This window comes from Pseudophryne corroboree, chromosome 7 (assembly GCF_028390025.1).
Source record: "Pseudophryne corroboree isolate aPseCor3 chromosome 7, aPseCor3.hap2, whole genome shotgun sequence".
Taxonomy (NCBI): domain Eukaryota; kingdom Metazoa; phylum Chordata; class Amphibia; order Anura; family Myobatrachidae; genus Pseudophryne; species Pseudophryne corroboree.
In genome coordinates, this window is record NC_086450.1 from 248,344,638 (window position 1) to 248,370,422 (window position 25,785).

The 25,785-nt window shown below is 46.5% G+C and overlaps 1 protein-coding gene and 2 non-coding genes across 10 annotated transcripts in view; all 3 read left to right on the forward strand.

The window, feature by feature from the left end:
* The window catches only part of KALRN (kalirin RhoGEF kinase), a 1,402,249-nt gene that overhangs the window by 1,276,946 nt on the left and 99,518 nt on the right, over nt 1–25,785 (forward strand). The window lies entirely within an intron of this gene.
* On the forward strand, nt 18,345–18,461 carry LOC134946935 (U5 spliceosomal RNA). The gene has a single exon (XR_010182482.1). It is a non-coding gene; the product is annotated as a U5 spliceosomal RNA (small nuclear RNA).
* On the forward strand, nt 19,962–20,076 carry LOC134946872 (U5 spliceosomal RNA). The gene has a single exon (XR_010182449.1). It is a non-coding gene; the product is annotated as a U5 spliceosomal RNA (small nuclear RNA).

Consider the following 25,785-nt stretch of genomic DNA (forward strand, 5'->3'; position numbering starts at 1 on the left):
TCCCAGCAGGTGATAATCAAGGTACCCCTCCTGCAACAGGGAAAGGGGTACTATTCCACACTATTGGTGGTACCGAAGCCGGACGGCTCGGTGAGACCAATTTTAAATCTAAAATCCTTGAACACTTACATACAAAGGTTCAAATTCAAGATGGAGTCACTCAGAGCAGTGATTGCAAACCTGGAAGAAGGGGACTATATGGTCTCTCTGGACATCAAAGATGCTTACCTACATGTCCCAATTTACCCTTCTCCAAGGGTACCTCAGGTTTGTGGTACAGAACTGTCACTATCAGTTTCAGACGCTGCCGTTTGGATTGTCCACGGCACCACGGGTCTTTACCAAGGTAATGGCCGAAATGATGATACTCCTTCGAAAGAAGGGAGTTTTTAGTTATCCCTTACTTGGACGATCTCCTGATAAGGGCAAGATCCAGGGAACAGTTGGAAGTCGGGGTAGCACTATCTCAGATAGTGCTGCGGTAGCACGGTTGGATTCTCAATATTCCAAAATCGCAGCTGATCCTGACGACACGCCTTCTATTCCTAGGGATGATCCTGGACACAGTCCAGAAAAAGGTGTTTTCTCCCGGAGGAGAAAGCCAGGGAGTTATCCGAACTAGTCAGAAACCTCCTAAAACCAGGCCAAGTGTCAGTGCATCGGTGCACAAGGGTCCTGGGGAAAATGGTGGCTTCCTACGAAGCAATTCCATTCGGCAGATTCCACGCAAGAACTTTCCAGGGGGACCTGCTGGACAAATGGTCCGGATCGCATCTTCAGATGCATCAGCGGATAACCCTGTCACCAAAGACAAGGGTGTCTCTCCTGTGGTGGTTGCAGAGTGCTCATCTTCTAGAGGGCCGCAGATTCGGCATTCAGGACTGGGTCCTGGTGACCACGAATGCCAGCCTGCGAGGCTGGAGAGCAGTCACACAGGGAAGAAATTTCCAAGGCTTGTGGTCAAGCCTGGAGACATCACTTCACATAAATATTTTGGAGCTAAGGGCCATTTACAATGCTCTAAGCCAAACAAGACCTCGGCTTCAAGGTCAGCCGGTGCTGATCCAGTCGGACAACATCACGGCAGTCGCCCACGTAAACAGACAGGGCGGCACAAGAAGCAGGAGGGCAATGGCAGAAGCTGCAAGGATTTTTCGCTGGGCGGAAAATCATGTGATAGCACTGTCAGCAGTGTTCATTCCGGGAGTGGACAACTGGGAAGCAGACTTCCTCAGCAGGCACGACCTCCACCCGGGAGAGTGGGGACTTCACCCAGAAGTCTTCCACATGATTGTAAACCATTGGGAAAAACCAAAGGTGGACATGATGGCGTCCCGCCTAAACAAAAAATTGGACAGGTATTGCGCCAGGTCAAGGGACCCTCAGGCAATAGCTGTGGACGCTCTGGTAACACCGTGGGTGTACCAGTCAGTGTATGTGTTCCCTCCTCTTCCTCTCATACCAAAAGTACTGAGAATTATAAGATGGAGGGGAGTAAGAACTATACTCGTGGCTCCGGATTGGCCAAGAAGGACTTGGTACCCGGAACTTCAAGAGATGCTCACGGAGGACCCGTGGCCTCTACCTCTAAGAAGGGACCTGCTCCAGCAAGGACCCTGTCTATTCCAAGACTTACCGCGGCTGCGTTTGACGGCAGGGCGGTTGAACGCCGGATCCTGAAGGAAAAAGGCATTCCGGATGAAGTCATCCCTACCCTGATCAAGCCAGGAAGGATGTAACCGCAAAGCATTATCACCGCATTTGGCGAAAATATGTTGCGGGGTGCGAGGCCAGTAAGGCCCCGATGGAGGAATTTTCAACTAGGTCGATTCCTGCATTTCCTGTAAACAGGAGTGTCTATGGGCCTAAAATTGGGGTCCATTAAGGTTCAAATTTCGGCCCTGTCAATTTTCTTCCAGAAAGAACTAGCTTCAGTTCCTGAAGTTCAGACGTTTGTAAAAGGGGTACTGCATATACAGCCTCCTTTTGTGCCTCCAGTGGCACCTTGGGATCTCAATGTAGTTTTGGGGTTCCTAAAGTCACATTGGTTTGAACCACTTGAATCTGTGGAGTTAAAATATCTCACATGGAAAGTGGTCATGTTGTTGGCCCTGGCCTCGGCCAGGCGCGTGTCAGAATTGGCGGGCTTTATCCTGTAAAAGCCCTTATCTGATCTTCCATTCAGACAGGGCGGAATTGAGGACTCGTCCTCAATTTCTCCCTAAGGTGGTTTCAGCGTTTCACTTGAACCAGCCTATTGTGGTACCTGCGGCTACTAGGGACTTGGAGGACTCCAAGTTGCTGGACGTAGTCAGGGCCCTGAAAATATATGTTTCCAGGACGGCTGGAGTCAGAAAATCTGACTCGCTGTTTATCCTGTATGCACCCAACAAGCTGGGTGCGCCTGCTTCTAAGCAGACTATTGCTCGTTGGATTTGTAGTACAATTCAGCTGGCACATTCTGTGGCAGGCCTGCCACAGCCAAAATCTGTAAAAGCCCATTCCACAAGGAAGGTGGGCTCATCTTGGGCGGCTGCCCGAGGGGTCTCGGCGTTACAACTTTGCCGAGCAGCTACTTGGTCAGGGGCAAACACGTTTGCTAAATTCTACAAATTTGATACCCTGGCTGAGGAGGACCTGGAGTTCTCTCATTCGGTGCTGCAGAGTCATCCGCACTCTCCCGCCCGTTTGGGAGCTTTGGTATAATCCCCATGGTCCTTACGGAGTTCCCAGCATCCACTAGGACGTCAGAGAAAATAAGAATTTACTTACCGATAATTCTATTTCTCGTAGTCCGTAGTGGATGCTGGGCGCCCATCCCAAGTGCGGATTGTCTGCAATACTTGTACATAGTTATTGTTACAAAAATCGGGTTATTATTGTTGTGAGCCATCTTTTCAGAGGCTCCTCTGTTATCATGCTGTTAACTGGGTTCAGATCACAGGTTGTACGGTGTGATTGGTGTGGCTGGTATGAGTCTTACCCGGGATTCAAAATCCTTCCTTATTGTGTACGCTCGTCCGGGCACAGTATCCTAACTGAGGCTTGGAGGAGGGTCATGGGGGGAGGAGCCAGTGCACACCAGGTAGTCCTAAAGCTTTTACTTTTGTGCCCAGTCTCCTGCGGAGCCGCTATTCCCCATGGTCCTTACGGAGTTCCCAGCATCCACTACAGACTACGAGAAATAGAATTATCGGTAAGTAAATTCTTATTTTTACTTGTAAATTATTTTCAGAAATGTTAACCTGACTGCTTTGAAATGTAACAATCTTTACAGAATAATTGGTTAATCCCTCAGTTTGACATTCTTGATTCCTTTATAAAAATTAGCCTATGTCAGCAGGTGAGAGGAGAATGTCGCTCTGCTGCTCTCCTCTCACTTGCTATCTGCTCGGTATTTCCTGACCGGCCATGGCTGGGTGCCACGATGCATAGGGCCCGCAGTGTTGCGCCGGCTATGGGATGGGGCTGCCACCAGTGCCTGGACACTGTGGGGGCATATGGGCGCCAGGATCGGGGCTAGGCCTCCTACTGCTGCTGCACATCGGAAACTCCTTGTATGAGGGGCGCCGGTATCTGCAACTACTCGCTCACTGCAGCGTCCTAGGAAGTGATCACTGCTCCCTGCCACCTCCGTGCCTTCAAGTGGTGCCTGTCACTTCTGCCCTGCACTCTACTGGCTGCCAGGGTAGCAATCCTATTGGTCTTCCTTATCCCTGGCTTAGGCTTATGTTATCTACAGTAGCGGTGGACTGATAGACTGCCTAGAGCTGTACCAAGATCAGTATGTACGCGTGGCTGTTCCTGCATGTTAAGGGGGGGGGGGGGGTGATTGCCCTCTTTGCCCCACTAGATCCACCAGTGCATTGTGTACACTCTGTGTAACTAAAGTTGTAAGGTACTGACGGGATATACATGACAGGCAATGTTCAGGTTCTGCAAGGCATTCTGTGACTTGTAATTTTACACTCTGGTGTACGGTTTGTGGTGATCTCTCTGCAGTCACTACACTAAGGGGAATGTTTATCGCAATCGGCATTTTTAATGCAAATGTGATAAATATTTCTGCAGCGGGGTACACTGGTATTCCACTGGGAATAACATCGTTGGATCTTGATCCGAGGCACCAACGGGCTAAAGCTTTGACTGTTCCAGGCACTGGAGCTCAGTTTGTAAGTTGGTGCCTGCAGTGCCCTGAAAAGAGCTTTTTAGAAGACTTCAAGGGCCGCAGCACTTTCTGTGTCTTTGACATGTTGTGCTGCGGCTCCATCACCTCCCTCAGCGGCGCTGCATACTCCCGCGGCCTGGTTCCCAGGTACTTGCAGCAGAGACACACCGGTTTTTCAGGTTCACCACCACTGTCATTCTCCAGGATCACGTGGCTGCACTAAAGGGAGGAGGTAAGAAAGTCCCACAGGCGGGACCAGACGGTAAATCGTGATCTGGTCGCGGTTCCAGGAGATGGACCGCGCCACTGGCATGGACACTGTGTCGCACAGGGACCCCACTATATCCACCAGGGCAAGGAGCACAGGTCAGATTTATTAAAATCCGTTTGTAATAGGCTCCACAGTACCCGGTGGTGAAGTCCAGCAGAGGGGATAAGGGGCTGACCTGTAGCCCCTCCCCCAGCTCCAGTCACCATCTACTTCTGGTGTTCCCGCCCTGGAACTGCATCTCTCTCTCTCTCCCTCACTCCCTCAGGAGATTTTTGCACCATTACATAGCTGGGCTGATCTCCGGGACTGCTACACAGGGCTACACAGGGCGGGACATCCGCAGACGCTCCTGCATCATGCAGTGCTGTCGTCATGGATTCACCAGTGGGGGAAGTGTTAGCTGCTGGTTCAGGCGCTGGGGGCCATACATCTTCCAGTCCGTCTGTGGCACCTGTGGTCAATCAGGACCCACCTTGGGCAGTTTTTTTCAAATATTCTGACTACGCTTGTAACGTGTTTCATGCCACTTATGGGGCCTCCTGTGCCATTACGGCCACATATTGTCCCTGTAGTTAATCCGCCATAGGCGGATACTTTGTCTACCCAGTTACAGCAATTAAATCAGACTTTGGTTAGACAAAAGTCCACCCCACATCCCTCTGGGGCCAAAGTGTCTTCTAAGCGGACCATTTCTTCCTCACAATCCACTAATAGTTTGGATAATTCTTCTGATGAAGATGGGGAATATACTGATCTGTCAGACACTGATACAGTTGTTTCTGATGAGGAATCTACAACCCAGGTTGATGTTCCTGACCTTGTGGAGACTATCAAGCGGATTCTCCAAATTGATTATGACATTGAGCCTCCTGATACATCTAAGAAACCTGATAAGTTTAAACGTCAGATGGTTGCTAAAGTAGTTTTACCACATTCTGACCTTTTAATTGACATACGTCAGGAATCCTGTTCATCTCCAGGAAAGAAGTTTCCCCTGTCTAAAAAGATGCTAGCTTATTATCCTATTCCTGCGGAGTTGAGTAACAAGTGGGAAACTCCACCGCCGGTGGACTCTCAGGTCGCCCTTCTTGTGGTGTTATCTACTCTGCCTGTCAACACTGTCACCTCACTGAAGGAACCAACAGATAAGCGTGTGGAGGGATGCCTGAAGTCTATTTACACTCTCATCGGTGCTGTACATTGACCCACTATGGCTGCCTCTTGGGTGGCAAAAGGAATTGAAGCATGGGTTCAGGCAATTGAGGATGAGCTACCTCAGGATTTTTCTGACACTGCCAGACAATATCTGTCGTATATTACCACAGCCTCTCACTATTTTCAGGAGGCGGCCTCTGATGCAGGGGTCATGGCGGGCAAGGCATCTACTTGTCACAACTGAGGGCTGGTGCTGACCAGGGGAAGCCTCAATTGTAGGGGCTGAGGTATATGTGAACCTGGGAGGCAGTACAGGGTTCTTAGATATGCAGGGAACCTTTACCACAGATGCCCGAAGGCGTGACCACAACAACAAAGGAAAGTTCAAAGGTTTTATTGAAACTCAGCTCACAAGCATATGTCGGCAGTTAGCAATATTAAGAACAGCATATAAGTCACAGTTCCCAGGAGTGCATATAGGCAGTCTCTAGGTGTGGTATAATTAAGCACAGTCTTGAAGGACTTGGAAATGATATGTCCTTACCAACACCGAAGCACTGGGTAGCTGATGGGAAACAGAAGCTGATGACTGAACTGCCGGGAAATGCCGGATAGAACCGACACAAGTGGTGAGCTGTGAAATGGTGTCAGATACCAGTGTAATGAAAGATCAGATGCAGAAACACTGGTGATGCTAGAGATCGATGACAGAGCACCGATGGTGACTTGGGATCGATGACGGAACACCGATGGTGACTTGGGATCGATGACGGAACACCGATGGTGACTGGAGATTGATGGCGGAACACCGATGGTGACTGGAGATCGATGGCGGAACACCGATGGTGACTGGAGATCGATGGCGGAACACCGATGGTAACTTGGGATCGATGGCGGAACACTGATGGTGACTGGAGATCTATGGCGGAACACCGATGGTTACTTGGGATCGATGGCGGAACACCGATGGTTACTGGCAGGCCAGAGCACCGCTGGAAGCTGGTGTCAGGTAACTGCCAGTCACAGGGTGCAATGATGAGACACTGCAAAGTCAGGCTGCACTGCAGAAAAAGTCCATGGGAGAACTGCACACTGGAATCACTGAAGACAATTGAAGCACTGACCATCTTCCCAGCCCAGGAACAGAATATTTATACCTGCTGAGAAGCAAGTATTGGCTGGGCAATTAACCAGAGACTGCTGGGTAATCAGGCTGAGAGCAGAGCTGCGCCCATGTTAGCTTTTGGAGGGAAAGACTGTTTGTAACTTGCATGTCAGTTTTAACCATGAAGCTGCCAGAATCACAGTAAAGAGATTTGAGACAATGAGATGCAGCGTGCTGCATGCAGACAGTGCAGATGGAATCCAGGCTTGGAACGCTGGGACAGTCTCAGGAGGCATTTGGAAGGTAAATACTGATAAGGAATTACCTGGATCGTGACACTACTACGTCTATCCTGGCTCGCCGGATTCTGTGGTTGAGGTACTGGAAAGTGGACCTGGGCTCTTAAAAGACCTTGGAGGTACTTCCTTTCAAGGGAGACATACTTTTTGGGGAGGATCTGGACAAGATTGTGACTGACTTGGCGACGGCCAAGACTGCTTTTCTCCCAAGTACTAATCCTTTTGCTCAGAAGGCTAAGAGTTCCACTTTTCATTCCTTTCGACCTCCAAGTAAAGCAAAAGGTCAGGCGTACCCGATACAGGCTCGTACTTCCAAAACCACTAAGCCCAAATCGAAACAATCCTGGGCCGCCCGTCAGCCTGCTTCCAGGCAAGACTAGCCTGCTGCATGATGGGGCGGGCCTCCCGCTGGGGGAGGCTGACTTCTGCAGTTCGCCCAGGCCTGGTTAAAGACCACTTTAGATGCGTAGGTGTGGAAAGTTGTCTCTCACGGGTACGCAATCTCTTTCAAGAGACGTCCCTCTCGCCAGTTCTGTTCAACAGTTATTCCTTCGGATCCGTTGAAAGCGCAAGCTCTACACCTGGTTGTACAATCTCTCCAGGAAACAGGAGTGGTAGTGCTGGTACCTCTGTCCCAGAGAGGCAGGGGATATTATTCGACCCTGTTTCTAGTACCGAAACCGAACGGGTCTCTTCCGGCCTATCCTCAACCTCAAATCATTGAACAAGTTTGTCAGGGTGTCCAAATTTCATATGGAAATTCTGCGCTCTATTGTGCTGGCCATGGAACACCGAGGACTATATGTTATCCTGGGACATACAGGATGCTTACCTGCACATACCTATTGCTATGTCGCATCAGCAAAATCTGTGGTTTGCTGTTGGCAACCTTCATTTTCAGTTCCAGGCTTTGCGTTTTGGACTGGCCACGGCACCTCGGATTTTCACCAAGGTCATGGCCGTGATGACGTCTTTCCTCCGTCATCAGGGAATCAGGATCCTCCCGTATCTGGACGTCTTGCTTATTCTGGCGAACTCCCAAGATGTCCTCCTCAGTCAACTGGAGATGTCGGTCCAATTCCTACAAGCCCAAGGGTGGCTCATCAATTGGAAGAAGTCCTCGCTGATCCCTACTCAGAGCATGGTGCACCTAGGGGCGCTGCTGGACACACACAGTCAAAGAATGTTTCTGTCTCCGGAGAAGGTCCTGAAACTTCAGGAAAAGATCAGATGCTTCCTCTTTCGCCAGAGAGTGTCGATACACTCAGTGTGCAAGTACTATGCCTCATGGTGTTGGCTTTCGACATGGTGAAGTACGCTCAATTTCATTCCCGTCCTCTGCAGAGGTTAATCCTTTCCAAATGGGATGGCCTGCCTCATCGGATCAGGTCTCACATGATCTCCTTGAATCTGGAGGTTCGTCTGTCACTGAGCTTTTGGCTACAGGACCAACAGTTGAGCAGGGGCCGTCCCTTCTGGATCTCCAAATGGCTCCTCCTGACAACGGACGCCAGTCTGCGAGGTTGGGGTGCGGTGTTGGAGCAACACTCTCTCCAGGGTCGGTGGACCAGGGAGGAATCTCTCCTCCCGATAAACATTCTGGAATTGCGGGCAGTGTTCAATGCGTTGACACTGGCCTTGCCTCTAGTACAGAACAGGCCTGTTCAAGTACAGTCAGACAACGCCACCACGGTGGCGTACATAAATCATCAAGGCAGCACTCGAAGCCGCATGGCAATGATGGAAGTGTCAAAAATCCTCCAATGGGCAGAACGCCATCTGCCAACCATTTTCGGCAGTGTTCATTCCGGGGGACCTCAACTGGGAAGCCAACTTCCTCAGTCGTCAGGACGTGCACACCGGAGAGTGGAGTCTTCATCCCGAAGTCTTTCAACTCCTAGTGGACAAGTGGGACCTACCAGATGTAGACCTGATGACGTCTCGACACAATCAAAGGTTCCGGTCTTCGGAGCAAGGACAAGGGATCCTCAAGCAGCGTTCGTGGATGCACTGGCAATTCCATGGAACTTTCGGCTGCCATACGTGTTCCCTCCAGTGTCACTCCTGCCCAGGGTAATATGGAAGTTCAAGCAAGAAGGAGGAATACTACTTCTAGTCGCTCCAGCGTGGCCCAGACGGCATTGGTTCTCAGACCTGCAGGGTCTCTCGATAGAGCGTCCTCTTCTACTTCCTCAACGTCCAGACCTCCTCGTTCAGGGCCTTTGTGTTACCCGAACCTGGCCAGACTGGCTTTGACAGCGTGGCTCTTGAAGCATCACTCCTGAGAGCAAAAGGATTCTCTGAAGCGGTCATTCAAACTATGTTGAAAGCCCGTAAATCAGCTTCGGCTCAGATTTTTTACAGGGTCTGGAATTCTTACTTCACCTGGTGTGCTGCTAAGAATTATGATGCATATTCTTTCAAAACTTCCAGACTTTTGGCTTTTCTACAGCAAGGCCTAAACTTGGACCTTTGTGTGGCCTCCCTCAAGGTTCATATATCTGCCTTGTCGGTGTGGTTTCAGAGAAAAATTGCATCTCTTCCTGACATTCACACTTTCACTCAGGGTGTTCTACGGATTCAGCCTCCCTATGTCCTGTGGTTCCATGGGATCTGTCTGTCGTCTTGAATGCCCTGCAAGAGTCCCCATTTGAACCTCTTGAGACTGTGGACCTTAAATGCCTTACGCTTAAGGTCGTATTTCTGTTGGCTTTTGCCCCTGCAAGGAGAGTGTCGGACTTAGGCGCTTTGTCCTGTCGTCCACCCTTTCAGATTTTTCACCGTGACCAGGCTGTTCTTCGAACTGGTTATTTGCCTAAGGTGGTTATATCTTTTCACCTTAACCAGGAGATTGTGGTTCCGACCTTCACCTCTTCTGGTCTATCCGCCAAAGAAAAAGCTTTGGATGTGGTACGGGCTCTCCGTGTTTACGTGAAAAGGACTACCTCCATCAGGAGGTCAGATTCCCTTTTTGTACTTTTTGGTTTTAAACAAATAAGCAAACCTTGGCCAGATGGATTAGAATGGTGATTGCACAAGCTTATGCACAAGATGGGCTCCCAGATCCTGCTGCTATCAAGGCCCATTCTACTCAGTCGGTTGGACCTTCTTGCGCGGCCCGCTGTGGCACGTCTACAGAACAAGGCGGCTACATGGTCCTCTGTGAACACGTTCATCAGGTTCTATGCCTTTGATACTTCCCCCTCCCAGGATGCTTCCTTTGGACGCTGTGTTCTTGTGCCCACTACAGTGCGTCCCCTCCCATGAGGAACTGCTTTAGGACGTACCCGATGTTATTCCCTGTGGAATACCAGTGTACCCCACTGCAGAAATTGAGATTTATGGTAGACTTACCATTGTTAAATCTCTTTCTGCAAGGTACACTGGATTCCACAGGTCGCCCACCCTGACGCTTCTTTGGGTTTGTATGGCATTAGCCGCTAGTCCCTTCTCCTGTCGTGAGAATGTGGTTCTATGAGACTAACATTTACTGTCTCTCTTACCTGCTACTGCATTGGACTGGTTAACAAAACTGAGCTCCAGTTCCTGGAGGCGGGGCTGTAGAGGAGGCGGTGCAGTGCATCCTGGGAACAGTCAAAGTTTTAGCCTGTTGGTGCCTCGGATCAAGATCCAACTCTACACCCCAATATTATTCCCTGTGGAATCCAGTGTACCTCGCAGAAAGAGATTTAACAATGGTAAGTCTACCATAAATCTCCTTTTTTGCACTGATTCTCAATATGAAAATTATTATTTTCACTCAGATTTACTCAAATCTTTTTTGCCAGGACACGGGATGAGGGGCTTTGATAAAAGTTCATTCTACCGAAGAGCTGGACGCTATCACACTACTACTTGGTCCTCCCCGGTAGCCAATGCGCATGTGTCACCATTGTTTGGCAAATGCGTCACCAGATGCAAAGGGAGACAGAAAAAAATGTAAAATAGTAGCCCCTAAGCTACTATAAAGTAACGCCATCTTGAAATGGCATTACTAGTTTGGGTCAAGCTTCAAAGTCCTTCACACTCCAGAGCTTGGTAAATCCGTCGGCACAGCAACAGCTATAGAAACCTATGGAGGCTGCATGTGTGGACATAGAGGGTCCGCGACAGATATCTGAGATATCCACTGCAATTCCTCCACAGTTAATCTGGGGGTACTTAATGTTTGTGGGTACTCACTGAAAACAGACGAATATCCTGCAATTTTTAATAACTAGGGGCCTGATTCAATAAGGATTGCAAATGTGAGAAGCTGTACATTTGCAGTCCTTAGCAATGCAAATGCAGGAGGAGGTGCATACCACCTCCTCCCTGCATTTGCGATGCAATCGCATCTCAGATAAACATAGCGACCATCGGTTGCTACGTTCATCTGCGACGTCAGGCTTCAGTTTACTCATCCTTGCCGTCGCAGTACGGTTTGCGGGGCCAAGTTAACTGCATTTCGCAATGCAGGCCTTAGCCTTGCCACTTCCGGAAAATGGGAGCGATGCGCCCCTATTTTCCTGAATGCCTGCCTCCCCGCGAATGCCTCTGCTTTTCACTCAGGCAGAGGCGTTCACATTTTAGAGAAGGTTCTGCGCATGCATCGGATTAATGCAGTAAGGGTCGCTTTTGCGATCCTTACTGAATTAGCCCCTTGGTCCCTAAGGGTTAGGGTGATATCCTATTAACTGCGGTGAGTTACCACAACTAAAGGATTCCCCCAGGGCTATCCTATCAGCCCCGTAAGTCGGCACTTATCAGGGATTTTGGACATGCGAAGCAGAATCCCTGATAAGCAGCACCAAGAGACCAGTTGTCGGATCCGAAACATTTGTCTGCGATGTTATCGCGAATACCATGGCCCTCATTCCGAGTTGATCGCACCAAGCAGTTTTTTGCTGCTGGTGCGATCAACTAATCTCCGCCTATGGGGCAGTGTATTTTAGCATAGCAGGGCTGCGAACGCTTGTGCAGCCCTGCTATGCTAAAAAAGTTTCCTGCAAAACAAGACCAGCCCTGGACATACTTACCCTGTGCGACGGATCCAGCGATGATGGGCACGGCTTTGACGTCAGACGTCCGCCCTCTATTCGCCTGTACACACCTGCGTTTTCCTTACCACTCCCTGAAAACGGCTCCAAACGGTGAGTTGCCGCCCCGGAAAGCCTTCCTGCAGTCAGTCTTCTTGTGGTCGCCGTTGTGACCACTTTCTTCGTAGTCAGCGGCGGCCGTCGCCGTGCAACAACGCGCATGCGCATTACGACCCCTGCGTGTGCGCAGTAGTGACCCGGTCGCAGCTGTGCATACGAAAGCACGCTGTGATCGGGTCGGAATGACCCCCATTGGCCGATAACTGGTGTAGTTACCATATGGCAAAAATGGCCTGCAATTAGATAGCCTGATGGCATCAGTCTAAAAAGCCCGTTATTACCATGCAGTAATAAGATACCGCCCTTAGTCTTGTTCTCCTGCAGATGTCTCTATTTGCATTTAAACTGATATATGTTTATTTCAACTTTAAAACTATCGCACAAGATAAAATATATGCATTTTGTAAAACTATAATAATGCATACTTGCCTACTCTCCACAAGTTTTTTAGGCAGTCCCCCGCACCCAGATGAGTGGCCGAATCTCCCGCATCCCGCCCATTTCCTAGTGAAGCAGGCAGGATGAGGAGATTATACCTGGGATTCACGACTTCATATAGAGGTGCTGGGGCTAAATAACACAAATTCACATTTTGCACTGCCTCCTCCCATGGACCCGCGAATCGCTGCATTTTGCTGCAACAAGACAGGGCTTTGTGACTAGACTGCAGTGTATGGCGGTATAGATCGTGTAATTTCCCATAGCAAACAGCAGTAGTTGGACATTTGGGGTAAAAGGGGTAAATGTTGGATACCGGCTATCACTATTTGCAAATGTATTTGACATTATAGTCTCTATATCACTCCTTGAAGCCATCAGTATCAGCCAGGAAAACCAGCAGCATAAGATTAGATTTAGAGATTCATGTCAGCGGTTACCATGCTAGATGAATATGTAGTTAGATAATATAGGAGGGATTAGCTGTACTACAGTAGATGTGAGTCTAGTATTCTGGAATTTATTGTTTGTGAGTTCTAAACCTGATTTGATTTCCCAATAATCATAATCAGATCTTTCATATGGTATTCCTATAGGGCCATTTCACGTACAGGCCTTTTTACAAGTCTTAACAAAGATTATTTATATATTTTCTTAAAGATGTATATAATCCCTAAATAGGTGTATTTTTTAGCTAGATAATGTGTAAATGATAGCCATTTTGGAGATTTTTAATTTGATATGGTTTATTTATACAGGTGAGACTCAGAAAATTAGAATATCGTGCAAATGTTCATTCTTTTTTCAGTAATTCAACTTAAAAGGTGAACCTAATATATTACTGTATATAGACTCATTACATGCAAAGTGAGATATTTCAAGCCTTTATTTGTTATTATTTTTATGATTGTGGCTTACAGTTTAAGAAAACACCAAATCCAAAATCTCAGAAAATTAGAATATTACATAAACTCAATATGGGTATGGAGGAAGAATGGAGAGGCACACAATCCAAGATGCTTGAAGTACAGTGTGAAGTTTCCAGTCTGTGTTGATTTGGGAGCCATGTCATCTGCTAGTGTTGGTCCACTGTGCTTTATTAAGTCCAGAGTCAACGCAGCTGTCTACCAGAACATTTTAGAGCACTTCATGCTTCCTTCAGCAGACAAGCTTTATGGAGATGCTGACTTCAATTTCCAGCAGGACTTGGCACCTGCCCACACTGCTAAAATTACCAAAACCTGGTTCAATGGGATTTCTGTGCTGACCTGAGCCCCAAAGAGAATCTATGGGGCATTGCCAAGAGAATGATGAGAGACATGAGACCGAACAATGCAGAAGAGCTGAAGGCTGCTATTGAAGCATCGTGGTCTTCCATAACCCCTCAGGAGTTCCACAAGCTGATAGAATCCATGCCACGCCACATTGAGGCAGTAATTCATGCAAAAGTGGCCCAAACCAAGTACTGAGTGCATATGCATGATTATACTTTTCAGAGGGCCAACATTTCTGTATTGAAAATCCTTTTTTTTATTGATTTTATGTAAAATTCTAATTTTCTGAGATTTTGAATTTGGGGTTTTCTTAAGCTGTAAGCCACAATCATCAAAATTATAACAAATAAAGGCTTGAAATATCTCACTTTGCATGTAATGAGTCTATATAACATATTAGTTTCACCTTTTAAGTTCAATTGCTGAAATAAATAAACTTTTGCACAATACTCTAATTTTCTGAGTTTCATCTGTATATTCTTTGCGTATGTAAAATTGTAGCCGAAGGATCAGTACTGTACACTAATATTCAGGGACAAGGAAATGCAAGGTGCTGCCTGGTTTCATCTATTTGGGACGTGCAGAGCAGCTAGACCTGGGAGGTGCAGACAGCACAGAGCAGCAGAACAACAGATTCACAGAATGCGGAAGAGGTGACCAGGCAGGTTCTGCCACATTCCCTCACCTGAGTAATGACATGAACTTCCCAGCGTTGTTGATAATCCTCTGTGTCATGACACAGGGAATACTAATTAGTGTATACACCTGCAATATTCCTCTGCCTCTGATGTTTTTACAGGAAGTTTGATAGTTGATGGATAAGTAGAAAAAAGTTATAAGTATTCTTCTTATCCCACTGTTCACAGACTTGTCTGTTGACACCAATAATTTGAGTTTACTGTAACATAGGTGGATCTGGGACTGGCTAGTAAAACTTTTCATTAGGCTTAACTGGGGTTATTTTCCAACAAAAAACAATACACTTGCTGTAGCACTGATACTGTCACGCAGGAGGTCCGGGTAGCGGGTCACAGGCCTAGACTCTTAACTCTCCGGGTGCTGTGGTGGCCGCATAGATGGCTCCCACTGCACCTCTGTTCTGAAGTCCCGTCTGCGCTGCCTGCTCAGTCCAATCCTTGTCACTGCTGCCAGGGTTCCTGCAGAGTATGTGGTGCCATCATCCTATGTGCTCTGGTGTCTGCCAGGTGCAGGGCACAGCGATCTTAGGTCTGTCCAGGTGACCATTATTCCACAAACAACTGTGCTACATTGAGAGAGGCAGAGGGTCCAGCCAATCATCTCACAGCACCACCTCTAAAATGGGAATCTAGGCAGCTGGCAAACCATCAGTGCATGCAGTGCCGTTTCTTGCGGCGGGCGAGCCATGCAACCGCACGGGGCGCCCGCCGCGGCCCTTTGCAGCTCCTTTTCTCCCCCTCCTCCCTCTTCCCAAGCACTCCTGCGTCATTCCACGAAACTCCGCCCCCCGAGCAGGAGTACTCTGGAAGAGGGAGGAGGAGCAGACAAGCTGGAAGGAGGAGGCGGTCGGCGCGAGGGAGGAGAGGCGGCCCGACCCGAAGAGCGGGAAGATCCTGTTCATGTGTAAGTAGTCTCTCTCTCCCTCCCCCCCCCTCCACTTGACACTTGCCTGCCGTACTGTGTAAAATTGGGACACTTGCCTGCCGTACTGTGTAAAATTGGGACACTTGCCTGCCGCACTGTGTAAAATGGGGACACGTGCCTGCCGCACTGTGTAAAATGGGGACACGTGCCTGCCGCACTTTGTAAAATGGGGACACTTGCCTGCCGTGATGTGTAAAATGGGGACTCTTGCCTGCCGTACTGTGTAAAATGGGGACTCTTGCCTGCCGTATTGTGTAAAATGAGGACTCTTGCCTGCCGTAATTTGTAAAATGGGGGTCTTGCCTGCGTAATGTGTAAAATGAGGTCACGTGCCTGCTGTAATGTGTAAAATGGGGAGTCTTGCTTGCCGTACTGTGTAAAATGGGGACTTTAGATTTTTTTTTTCCCCTGTGCTGGCCGTGATGATATCAGATGAGGCCACGCCCATTTTAATGAGATCACACCCATTTTAATGAGGCCACACACCCTGTCGGGAGCGCGCGCATGATTTTTCTTTTTATAGCTATGGGGGAGTAGGGGCACATTTTTTTTATGTCAATGGGGGGACACATTTTGAAATCTCGCACTGGGAGTCAAATTGGCTAGAAACACCCCTGAGTGCATGCATAAAAGGAAAGGAAAGAAGACTTTTTGTTGGGACACTTTTTTTTTAATAATAATCTTATGAAAACATCAAAGTTTGTTGGTATAGCTTTCATACAACAAAGCATAGGTACTGGGTACAAGTTATCAAAAAGATTATACAATAGATATATTTGGTGAGTAATCAGTACAGAAATACAAAAATCAAACTACTGTAGGTATAAGTACCTAGTCACTGTGATAAAGTAGGGCACCCTTACAAGAAATTAAAAATATAAAAAGTGTGTATCAGCCAATGTTGTAGGTGATTTTTAATAGTGGGTGTTAATAACTCTCTTTGCATGACTGTATTTATTTGTCATGTGCAATAAACATTTCTTTATCATCCACTAGGGGTCACTGGAGTACTCTTGGGATATGGACGGGCGTAGCCGAACAAGGGCACTGAATATTTAAATTTAGGACCCTCCCCCCCCTCCATATCCCCGAGTACCTCAGTGTACGACCTCAGTGTTTTTTCGGTGCTCACAGCACGAACAAGGCTTGTGGTATATCCACACTTGGATTTTTATTTTTAAATTTTTATTTTTAATTTTTATTTTTACACTTAGCACATCCCTTCCCAGTTTCTGGAAAAACATGGGTCCGGGATAGTGCCGCTGCACGGGCAGCGAATGGCGTGTCGGTCCTCACAAAGAGCACCCTCACAGCCACAGGCGCTACAAGACAGCGCATGGCGTGTCGGTCCTCACAAAGAGCACCCTCACAGCCACAGGCAGACTGTCTCCTACTGCAACTGGACGGAGATTACAAGCCCCGTCACAGCCAGGAGGAGAGCTGAAAACTGGACGGTGCTTACAGTAAGAAGCCCCGTCACAGCCAGGATGGAAGCCCCGTCACAATCTGGACGGAGCTTACAGAAGTGCGACACTAAGGTATGGTGGGGGGGGGTCAGGGCGGTCAGCTCACGCTGCCGCCCTGCTGTGTGGGAAAGCATTTATTTTTACCGCTGCTTTGCCCGCCGCTTACAGAGACCCCGCTGAACGAGAGAGCGGCCGCACGTCACTCACAGACGCCGGCCGCTCGCCCAGCCAATGTACCAGTACTCTGCACTGTAACGAGCGGCCGCACGTCACTCAGACGCCGGCCGCTCTTCCAGCAGGGGTGATAACCGAGCGGCCGCACGTCACTCAGACGCCGGCCGCTCTCCCAGCAGGGGGGTGATAACCGAGCGGCCGCACGTCACTCAGACGCCGGCCGCTCTCCCAGCACGGTAACCGAGCGGCCGCACGTCACTCAGACGCCGGCCGCTCTCCCAGCCACTGTACGCGAGCGCCGCTCAAGCAGCCACTCTGCGTACCCGGGTCTAAAGCTCCGAGCGGCCGTACGTCACTAAAGACGCCGGCCGCTCTTCCAGCGCTGCACCCGGCCACTGCTGTATGAGGCGCCGCCCGTTCCTAGGGCTCCCCGGCGCAATATAGCAGCGCTCCCCGGGTTTCCCCAAGCTCCCTGCACTCGCTTCCGGCGCTGCACAGGGAGAAGCTACATCACAAGCAGCGCGGCTGCGGGGGGGGTGACGGTGAGTAAAGCCCATAGCAGCAGCAAAGGCTGCATGGGTTAATACACTGCTCAGTTCTAAATAAGACACTGCTCAGTTCTAAATAAGACAGTTTTTAAACAAGTTATTTACCCATAGCAGCAGCAAAGGCTGCTTGGGAATAAGATATGTTGGATAATTCACTGCAGGCAGTGTTGAGAAAAGCCATAGCAGCAGAAGGCTGCATGGGGTAAGACTGCTTAGTGTTTAAACAGTTAATGAAAATAACTGGAAGGCTAACTAAAGTATAAGGCTGCGTAATGTATTGTAAACTGCACGGAGTTTACTGTATAATAGACCTGTAACTGTAGAATAGGCTATTGAGCCTATATTTAAGGTATAATAGGCTATTAAGCCTATATATTAACGCTGCAGCAGGTAACCTGTCCTGTGATTTTCAGTGGAAGCATGGCATGAGGTCATTTTAATCATTGCTGTTCTTCCAGGTTATAATTCCAGACCCATACACCTATACTCCACAAGGAGGCGCAGGGGTGTTAGTAGGAATTTTTGGTTCAGGTTTTCACATAAGTTAGCCATGTAATCTGTATTTCTAATTAATTCTAGAACATTCCTGCCCTACATCTCTCAGCCACCAGAGGCGCAGGGAAGTTAGTAGGAATTTGGTTCGGGTTTCATATGCCCATGTGAACTGCTTTTCACATAAAAGAAAATGTTTTGATTTCTCTTCATATCTAATAAATCTTTCGTTTGTTGCTAAAGATTTCCGTAGAGAGAAACAAGCTTGATAACATATATATATATATGACACATAATAACTTCATTAAGTCGTGCAAGTGTCTGTCTATTGCCTATTATTTTATGGTGTCTGTCTACATAGCGAGTAAGGCTATAGTGCAGACTAGAAATAATTTTAAAAATCCTATGTTAACATTGGCAATTCAAATTAAAAGAGCGGTAACATCGGAGTCTCGGAATGACTCCGCCAGCCCTAACAAAAGACAGTCTTCCAAAGGGCCAATTTTCCTTTGGGTACCAGAAGGGTACATTAGACCAGCACTCAGATAGTGCGGGGGGGTTGTTAACAACCATACATAATCGTTTCCAAAAGGACGCGACCCGCCATTGCTAGATGATTTTCTGTCAAAAACCCAGGATACATTTGGGTCACTAGAATCTATGTATCAAACAATGACGATCACTGGTAAAAGAAGCCGCAGAGTATATCTGTAAAGCTTCTGCTAACGCCGGTTATTTTCATTGTCGCTAGTTAAGCGCGACAAGGCCAGAGCCTGGTTGCTCATAAATTTGAGTATATTTGTAACGGCGTTTTATCCCTTTATAAGGAACAGTCACGCCTTGTAACGACAGGACGTTACAGTCAGCAAGCCAGTGGTTTGATGACTTCTTTTACAATTGTGGAAGCGCGTCTTTACATGTTACATTTGCGAGGTTTCAGGACTTCAACTCATACAGGTCTCAGCTATTTACAGCTTAAAGGACAAAACTGCCTCTGTCAAACGGTTGGCAGGTTGTCATTTAGTCTTTGCTGGTTTATAAACCAGGCAGTAGTACGCCAACAGAGTCAGAGTTACTTATTCCCCTCTGTTTGAGCAAAACCAAACAGCTCCGTTGCAATATCAATCAGCAAGTCATTTACTACAGTTAGAAAATGGATTTTCTGCGGTTAGTATTGGCTTATTGGAGCCACACAATTGCAGAATTGCATTTGAATGCGTATTTACCCAGTCCGGTTTGTTCTTCACAGGTTCTAGCGGTTGCAGATCGCCACAACCATTAACCATTTCATGTCTACCGTTGTTTATCGCTTTGGGTATTTACCAAAGGGAGGTTGGGATGATAACTCATCTCACATAAGAACTCTGTCTCAACAAAGTTCCTTTAACTTGCGCTACTAAGGTATACTGCGGTAGCAGATCAAGTTCGAAAACAATCACATCTAATTCCGTCTAAACGATGTCAATGCTTAGGTAAGATGATAAATACGGTAAGACTTTTACCTACTACACCAGCAATAACAAATGTACGTCTAGTAATTAGTGCAAAACACGCACACTAGCGGTACATTGGTGTATTCACCTATTAAGAATAAAGATGTGTTTTCAATTTAGTTCGCCACCCTTCACTCGCGTTTCCCACAGAGGGAAAAGGGTGCATATACTCTGGACGACAGTCGCAGAGGGTCAGGATTTGTAGTTAAAATCAGCAACAAAGGTTCTAAAACACGACAGATTGCTGTCGATAAAGGTCCTAGAACTCTGTGCATTTTACAATGCAATACATGATTCGCTTCAGTCTGACCAGGTATATACTCTGGTTTCTCTTAAGAACGAATAAATCTTTCGCCTTTTACTAAATATTTCTGTAGAGAGGAATAACCGTGAGTTTCATGTAATTTTTTGATGCCTGCCTCACGCTGGGCTTAAGCAGTCAAACAAGGCAGCGGCAGTTGCATACACAACAACCAGTAAGAACCAAGAAGCCGCATGGTAATGCAGCATGTGACTCAAATCCTCAATGGCTTAGAACACCATTATGTGAAAATGTCAAGAGATCATTACGTGAGTGGACATCTGTTAGACAGAGGATCTCACCCGTCAGGATTTGGATCCTGAAAACTGGACATTAAATCCAGAGGTGTTTCATATGGGAGTCCACAGAAGGGGGTTACCCTCAAGTATACATGATGGCATCTCGCCACAATTACAAAAGCTCAGTATGTGTACAAAACAGATCACAAGGGCAGTGGCGGTGGAGTCTCTCACATTCATGTGGTCATTCAGCATCGTGTATCTGGCTCCACCAGTTTCAGCTGCTCTCTCCGTTGTCAAAACGGCTCATAAGACAGTTTGTCACAGTCATACTGGTGGTAGCTCATGGGTTTCGGAGAAGTTGCTTCTCGAATGTTCAAGGAATACTTGCACACGATCTTGACCCGCTCATAATACGTCCAACCTGTTACATCAGGGAACGTTAGTTTACCCATAGTTACCTATGTACCTATTATCTATGTACCGCAGCTGCGGTTGACGGGAGGAGGGTGCAGACCGCCCTCTTAAGAAATTGAGCATTACAGTATCGGTTATACTAACCAGGTTACGAAATAGTAAGCCGTTTAAGGCAGCTAATTTTTACAAAATTTCGTGTGCTTACATAGGGTGTAAACCTCGGAAGTTTCCAACATCATCCTTCAAGTAACCCGTATTCTGTTAAACAGGGTGGGATGGAAAACTGCGTTGATCTGCACGAAGAGTGCAGGTATCTGTGTGGTAAACTTAATTTCAAAGACGTTTGCCTCTATTGGCGTCTGTACACATCTTTATACAAGGTGTCATCAAAGTTCACACTCTATTTATCCCACCTACAGCGCCAGGCGACTTGAAGTTGGGTTCAGATTTCTTACAGTTTTCATATTTTGAACCCTTTCAACAAATGGGAATTAAGTTTCTCACTTTGGAAAACAATTTTCTTATAGCCTTGGCTTCAGCAAGGGTTTTGTTTTCATATTTGGGTGCCTTGTATTCCAAGCCACCGTATTTGAGTTTTCTCATGACAAAGCAGATCTTCGGACGAATCACGCTTTCGTATTCTTCACATCAATATACCAATAGGGGTTCCTGTGTGGACAGCACATTCTAGAATTCTGAATGTGGTACACGCATTACGCGTTTATATATGTCCCGAACGTCAACAGTACGTGATATGCATACGTTGTTTGTTCTCTATGATACTGCCAACTGGGGTTAGCCAGTTTCTTAGCAGACATTATCCAGTTGGGTAATAATAATGACTACAAGTCAGGTTTACTTTAAGGCTAAGTTACAATCGCCTACGTCAGTAATAGCTCATCCCACAGGTTCTGTGGGAATGTCAGACCCAGTGGGTCGTGGAGTGTCTAAAACGCGGCTATATAGCCTTCATGTGCACCATGTTGGTGCACGTTTACACGTTATAAATGGTGGCGCCATCAGCATCTAGCTTTCGGCTGCCTACTGTTACAAGTATCAAACAGCTCTCCCGCCCACGAGGGAAGCTTTGGTACGTCCCAAGAGTACTCCAGTGACCCCTAGTGGATGATAAAGAAAATAGGATTTTGGTACTTACCAGGTAAATCCTTTTCTTTGAATCCATAGGGGGCACTGGACGCCCACCCAGAGCAGTTTTACCTGGGTTGTTTTAAGCTCAAGGGAGCTTAGGGTAACAAGTTTTACTTCATTGATATTAAGCTCAGAGGAGCTTATGGTAACACATTTTCACCGATTGGTTCAAATTTATAAAGTTCTATCGGTTATGGTGTCAACTGTTTAGTTGACAGTAAGGTTATGGGTCAACATTGTTGTTGTCCGTTATGTTATAGGTATTCTCCATTGTCAACCTCTCTATATCGTTCCTGTTCGCTCAGTAAAAAACACTGAGGTCGTACACTGAGGTACTCGGGGATATGGAGGGGGGGGAGGGTCCTAAATTTAAATATTCAGTGCCCTTGTTCGGCTACGCCCGTCCATATCCCAAGAGTACTCCAGTGCCCCCTATGGATTCAAAGAAAAGGATTTACCTGGTAAGTACCAAAATCCTATTTTCCGTAAATATAGTCAGATTTACATAAAACTTAAAAGGGGGAAAATATATTTGATTCAGGATACTTGAAAATTATTACACTATAGTAATGAATAAATTACACATGTAGTATGCAGTTCCAAAAAAGGCACAAACAAGCTCTGGTTGCTGTGACCTAATAATTTAATAATTTATTGCTGGCAGTAATTGGTTTAGACAGGCAAGGATGACAATCAATGACAAAGTTGTCTTTTAGAGAAGACAGGCAAGATGTATCACAAAGTATACAGTAGTGGCAAAGTTGTCTTATAACTCAGTAGGTCTTGTGGCTTCAAAGGAGTATATTCAATTACTGTAGTGTCGGTTGCTCTCCGACACTTCAGTATTCTTTATGCTGCGGGGTACACTGGGCTCCACAAGGATAGACATTGGGGTGTAGAGTAGGATCTTGATCCGAAGCACCAACAGGCTCAAAAGCTTTGACCTTCTTCCCAAGATGCATAGCGCTGCCTCCTATATTACCCCGCCTCCGTGCACAGGAGCTCAGTTTGTAGTTGGTGCTTGCAGTGCAAGCATGTAACAGGAAGAGCTGCTCACAGCAGCTCTATAAAAGCTTTTTCTGAGGAAAAAAGAAGACTACAATGGCTGCAGCAGAGGCACAGATTGTGCTGGATATCAGTAGATATTGCCTGCTGCAGCTCCATCTCTCCCCCAGCGGCGCCGTACACTCCCGTGCCCTGGTTGCCGGGTACCTACAGCAGGAGGCTCCGGTTTTCTTCCAAGTTAGTCACACACGGCTGGGGCTCTCCGGGATCGTGTGGCCGCACTTCGGGAGGAGGTAAGTGGGTTCCGCTCGTGGGACCTGCACTTTATCGCGCGCCCTGGCGGTGGACACTGTGGCAGTACAGGCGATCCCACTAGATCACCAGGGCATGGGTGCAGGTCAGGTTTTCTCTCTAAACCTTTTTTACAAGTAGCCCGCAGTACCCGGTGGTTTTGCCAGCAGAGGGGATAAGGCTTAGACCTGGAGCCCCTCCCCCAGCCCCAGGGCGCCATTTTCTGCAAATGTTCCCGCCCTGGAGCTGCATATCTGTCTCTCCCTCACTCCCTGGCTGTGTCTGCGGCGCCATTATCCCTCAGCTCACACTTCCTGGGAATGCTTGGGCAAATCCTCCTATGTAAAGCCGCCTGGTTGTCAGTGCTGTGACTTTACAAGACACTTAAGTATTCTACCTGCCTTTTTTAGTCAGTGTTAGTTAAGAAAGAGTGCACTTAGTCAGGGTTTCCTAGTACAATTACCCTGTGATATACATCCAGTTCTTACTGTGTACTGTTATATCTATTGTTATATAGCTGTGTAAGCTAGTCCAGTGCAGTATTATTGTTAGCAATAACCTCTGCATTGTACAGACTGTGACTATTTGTGTGTGCATTTGATAGCTGAGTGGTGTCCATTTCGTGTCTTTCACTCAACCTGCTATCCCTATATTCTATAACCTGAGGGGGCTTGGTGCGTCAGGTTTTATCTAATATAGGATTTTCACAAAGATATACTGTATTACGTATTTCTCTGACGTCCTAGTGGATGCTGGGAACTCTGTAAGGACCATGGGGAATAGACGGGCTCCACAGGAGACTGGTCACTCTAAAAGAAAGATTAGGTATTAATGTGTTCAATTTAGAATGGCAACAAATTTTGGCTGTGGCAGTCCTGGAGTGATTTGTTTATTTTATTTATTGACACAATTTCCGTAAAAAAAAAAAGTACAACTGTACCACAAAAACAAAAGGGTTTGTTCAAACAAATAGTCAGAAACTGTTTGCCTAGCAATGCATGCAAATGGCACTGCTGTGAATCTTCTGGACTATCATACATTTGTAACTGGCTTGCGATTTTTGCTGCTTTTCATCTAACTACATGATATTCAAAGCCTTTTCATGTTGCTTAGCCGCCATATAGTAAAACTCCATGCAAGAGGTATTTGGTTATACATGTGGGTGCAAGATACTTTCATATATTCATTGCCCATGTGTGAAAACAATGAATAATAGCGATTAGCTTTGTTTAGAGCCACAACAGTGGTTATAAGAATGTCACTGTTTTCACATTTATCCATTGTATCGTCTCTGTTCCTAGCAGTGTGCTGAGGTTGGCTGATTGATAGTCTGGGACTAAGCATTCATTGACCACAGAGAAAAGTTGTGCTGATAGTGAAGTGAGGCAGAGCCTTTCCTGTCATACTTACGTATGTGCTATATAAAGTATATGAAAAATGTATTCTAAAATATATTCTAATAATAGAAATAAAATATTAATAAGAAAAATATATTCTAATAATACTGTATATTAGAAATATCTTCTTTGTATTATTGTAATCATTTCTATAGTCAAAACTCTGGAGTAAAAAGTCTATGGCACTCAACTGCCTGACTTTTCTGTACATCTCTAATCAAAACTCATAAAATCTCTAGCATTATATACTGCTGCATCTGTGTATAATGCCCACATAAACCCTTGGGCTCATATATTGTGTGTAAATTTGGCTCTGTTTCTAGCCAGTGCCTCGTGAGCCATTTATTTCACAGCGCATACCTGATACTGAATAATCGCCCATAATAGCCATAGTGAGCAACCTCCATCTGTAAATGAGGGTGTTCATTCATACATTATAATCCTTTCATCTGTTATATGTTCTTTTGTATACCATGAGATCCATATGTTTTTAGTGATGAGCGGATTCGGTTTTACTCGGTTCTCAAAACGGCATCTTATTGGCTCACGGATGTCACGTGTTTTGGATAGCCAATAAGATGCCGTTTTGAGAACCGAGTAAAACCGAGTAAAACCGAACCTCGCTCAAATGTTTTGTCATCATTCTCGAACAGTGACATGAATAAGTAATGTTTGGGCCCTTGATAAGCTCTATAGTGATAGACCTGTAAACATGGGGTAGGTTTTCCAGACATGAGTATTGAATATATGGAGGTCACACATCTACCTTCACACAAGCCATTCTGTTACCAATGCTCTGTGCATGATCCTGTTGTGTGACCTGAACTAGGGGAATCCAAATAAATGAGGCCTATTCTTTCACCAGGAACTAATGACATCACTATCTCCCAGTGAATGGTTAGATAGTGTAAATATTGGTTAATTCTCTGCATCATAGATATTGTACAAAGTCTGCATTGTACGCCATAACAGACTGCATGACATAGTAGTCATGCTCATACACCACCTGCAATAAAAATGTATCATGGAGATTACACTAATACCTTATAAATGTTATGGCTTTATGATATTTGCATGAAACAAATTTGTCATGATCTTATAATTTAGCTATTTCTGTATGATTTAGTACTGCTTTATAAGTGGAATACTTCACATGTTATTACATACTATTCTACTACTTCCTTGATGGGTGTGTTGTCCCATAATTATCAATGTTTTATATATGCAGCAGCTCATACTTTTCCTGATAAATTTTGATGAGTATTCTAAATCCCCGCACAGCCTAACCCTGAAACGTCCCCATCTTAACCGTCCCCTCCCTTAGCCTAACCCTCCTCCTAGT